This window comes from Alligator sinensis, unplaced genomic scaffold (genome assembly GCF_000455745.1).
Source record: "Alligator sinensis unplaced genomic scaffold, ASM45574v1 scaffold1450_1, whole genome shotgun sequence".
Taxonomy (NCBI): domain Eukaryota; kingdom Metazoa; phylum Chordata; order Crocodylia; family Alligatoridae; genus Alligator; species Alligator sinensis.
In genome coordinates, this window is record NW_005842873.1 from 152,556 (window position 1) to 156,782 (window position 4,227).

A 4,227-nucleotide genomic window follows, 5' to 3' on the forward strand; every position below is an offset into this window, starting at 1 on the left:
CGGGAGATTTAGCTCAGACCGCGCGGGCCTCCGGGGCCCTCCCTGGGACCACGTGGGGAGCAGCAGGCGGGACCGAGTTCTGGGACAGCCTGAGCGAAAGGCCCGAAGAGAGAAGCACAGGAGGTTAAGGAGACCTAGTCCTGCTCATTTCTTCAGACGCCATCGCGCAAGGCTACAACACAGTGCCTCAAGGAATTTAGCTGTTCAGAGGGGTGCTGAAACCCAGTCGCTTCCCTCAGAAAACCAGTTCAGATGAGACTTTAACCAGGAGCAATAACAGACATTTTGAAAAAGGATAAGCTGGATACGAGGCTCCCTTGGTGGGTGAGAAAAAGGAAATAAGGGGCCTCTGCTTAGGCCACAGAAGTGGCAATGACCCGGAGAAGTTACACAGAGATGTGTCACAAAAAACTTCCAGGAGCATCTGTAGAAACATCTCTTCTACATAGTTTAGAAAGGACTGGGAAACTTGTGAAGGAGAGATGCAGTGTTGAATGGCAAGAGCTGGGCGCGGCGGACTGAAACGAGCGGCTGCTTCACGTTTCCCGTGCTCCCGAGCAGCTGACAGAGGAGATGTCTAGCACCGAGAAGCAGCAGTATTCTGACTGCGGAGCAGCGGGTCGCTCCCCATTCATCTCCCAGTTGTGCGACTCCCGTGCCTTGTGTGTGCACGTTATCCCTGGGCCAGACAGCTATACCATCTGGGCTGCACTTCCATATTGCGCTTGGGAGGGAGTGTTTACTTGCAGTGTTCGCAGTGTTGAGATTTGAGACACATGTACGACACATGCAGGAAATATGCTGTAATAATCTCATGTTTATAATTCAGAGAGCAGGATGGCAGAGCTGGAAGTAGGTTTGATCAGGTTCCAAACCGATTTCCTGGAGACACAGTTAAGCTAGAAATGTTAAGAGTGAGTCTTCAGCAGGTCAGGTACTTGCAAGCAAAACACCTGATTACCAAGAAGTTGACTGTTCAGAAGATTTTAACTTTGTCAAATTTGGTGCAACCATTTTAGATGGTGATATAAACCCCTCTGACCATTTCTTCCTCCCGTCCCTCTGCTCCGGTCATATGCAAAGGCCTCTGCTTCTCAGGAAGGGGCCTCTCCTTTTATTAATATCATTGCCACCACCAGTCGCCCGTTGTTTTATCTGGAAAATCTTTTCTCTATTTAGCGTTGCCAACTCTCATAATAGTTTGTGTTTTTCCTGAAATTCTTGGAGGCGATTGGTTACGTGACAACCCTGAGTCTCCGCTTTGGTAATTAGAAGAAAAGGTTCCTGGCCCTGGAGGCAGGTTGCAGAGAAAAGCTGAAAAATGATTCCCCCAGCACTAAAAGGCTGCTAAGAGCCTAGTATTTATTATTACATTTAAAAGCTGTGCTTTTCAAGCCAGTCTTCTGATCTGGGGTACTGGGATACATGAGGTTCGTTATTTTTAAGCCCCTGGGGGTTGGTAACACTGTATCTGTGTTTCTTTATGGGAAGCCCAGAACCCACAACATCCAGGTCATTGCCCCGGGCACCCAGCTTCACCTCTCCTAGAGGTGCCCAGGGAGCTACCGGACAACCCCGACCCCTTCACACTCTCCATGTTTCTTCATCCATTTTGTTTCCAGCAGGGTCTCAGATGCACAGAAAAAGGCACATGCATGCTTGTATGTGTGTGTCCATATACATGTATGTTTAGCTTTTTTGCTCTGAATTACTTTTAAATATCAGACAGGTTTATAATAGCTTTAAGGTGTCAGAATTCTTCTTGTCAAAACTGGTGCTGATACTCTGGGTCCTGCACCCGCAAGCTCCCATCTGCTTTTCCACGACCGCTGACTGCAAGGCGACACAAGTGCATAACGATGACACTTTAACACACATTGTGCGCCAGCCATAATGAAACTTGCCTCGTTTCAGCAGTGAGTTGTTTGGATGACACATAATAAATCACGCCGCCTGTTCCTGCACTGGCAGGATCACCTCTGCACTAAGTTAACCATGTCTGAAACTTGACCTCCCAAATTCTGCAGCCTGCTTGTAACAACAGTCAGCTCACTGACTTCCACCCAAGCCTCAAGTGCGCAAATTGCTCCACATATTTTAGTAATAGGGCCAGCAGTAACCTCAGCACTTCTTGCTGACCTCCCAGCCTGGCCCTATTGATCACATGAAAAGGGCAGGGTGGGACTTGCTAGCACAGGAGGCGAGGAGCTGCAAACACACATCGGACTAGATCAGACTCAAACCGAGACGTGACAACCCCCAGAAACGGACATTGTGCACCTCCAGCCCCCCAGTAACACCAGCAAAGGCAGTCAGAAGCAGGCTGGGGGTGTGCACAGCTGGAGGCCTGCGGGAGCGGAGCGGAGTCGTCCCTGCCCCCACCCCGGGGAGCGGGCTGCGTGCCGAGCTGCGGGCTGGCCTTGCTGGCTGGACCAGGGCCTTTATTGCCCTCCACTGGTCCAGCACGTGGCTGTGTGGTACTGAGTGCATACACAACGTGTCTAGAGGTAGGATTTGTGAAATCCAATAAATAAACCTAATAAAAAATAGTGCCCCAGGGGTGCCTCTGGCCCAAAGCTTAAGTGATCAAAAAAAAAGTGTTTGACCTGGCCTCGGGCAAGGTCATTCCCTTGGGAAGCAGACGTGGGGCCTCGGCGTTCTGGAAACTCTCCGGCTAATGTCAGACACAGGCCCACACGCTTCCTTTAGGAAGTGCTCCCCACCCGCCCGGCTCGCTGCCCTCCCCTGCGCTCTCCGTGCGGCCCGTGCCAGGTGGGAGAGAGGGCAGGCCCGGGGGGAGTGCGGCAGCAACCCGCACGTTGCTCCCAGCCACGCGGCAGGCGGCCCCACAACAGCAGCTCCGAGTTAGGGCTGAACGAAGCGTCTGCCCCCCTGGGGAGCCAAGTCCCTGGCCCGGCTCTCGGGAGAGCTGGCTCTGCCACAGGCTTTTTGTGTGCCCTGGGCATGTTTTGTAGTCTCCTCGGGCTGTAAGCTAGGGATGGCGATCCTTCCACTCTCCCAGCCCTTTTCTGTCCGTTGCACCTGTCTAGGCCAGGTGCTGTCACTACACTTTGCACAGAAAGCACCCAACACACTGGGTTCCTGATCGTGGTTGGCGCTATGGTAAATCCCAATAACCGGTTAACTGGCATATTCCTATACCCTTTCGAGATTACAGAGGGCAAACAGTTCTAGCTTCCAAGAGGGGTCAAACCCCCCTGGCAGCCCACAAACAAGGACCCAGTGCTGTGCTGTGCAAAGGCAGCGGGCACTGCCTCCGACGTTGGGCCCGAGCCACGCTCAGAAGCAGCGAGCTCTGCCCAGCAGGAGACACCTGCTGCAAAGGCAGCAGTTTTGTAGGGAGTAGGGGCAGAAGTGACTCCAGGTCAGCCACAGGGGACAAGCACTCAGAGCAGACTGGGAAACCGGAGTCCAGTCTGGAAGCGATGGGACCCAGGTGAACGGGGATGTGGCGCCGAGCGCTATCGTGACAGGACCGAGAGCGTGGGCAGGTATCACAAGCACAAAGCCAGGTGGATAACCAGTACTACTACTGGTCTGATGGGTTTATCACCAAGAGGTTGACCGGACGGTCAGTCAGTCTTTCCCCGGCCTCCTCGGGACGTTGCTCACATTGGTCTGTGCAATTAAGGTGCTTTTACCTCCGCCACGTTCTCAGTTACTCTCTCGCTAGCTTCCTCGGTTATATAAATGCCATAGATACATGCCACCCAGCACATGCTTTTCCACGGACCATGATGAGCCTGAGAGCCCGCTGCGGCCAGCGGCCCCAAGAGCCTTCTGCGCTGCTTCTCCACCCCGGGGCCGCGCTGCCCCACGCGCTCCTGCTGCCTCGTGTCCCCAGGCCCCGGGATTCGGCCGCCTCCTTCTCCGGGGCGGTTTGCTCTTCCCTCCTGGCATTGTCTCTCAAACGCAGCCCTTGGGCCCTGCCTGATCCTGCTTTGGTTACTTTTTGTTTCTCTCCCGCTTTCCCTTTTTCCCCATGTTTTGCAGCTTCTCTGGTTACAACTTCAGCTGCTTCTACTGAGAAGAGCCCCAAATAGCCTGACTGTGGGGAGCAGCGGACCACACACATAGTGCCAAGGGAGGCCCATAAGGGACTGTGATATAAACTGGCTTAAGTACAATTAGCTAAAGGATTGCATTGGGTATAATTAATTTACTTAAAGCTACAGATCACAAATTCATTAGCTGAACTTAGTGCCC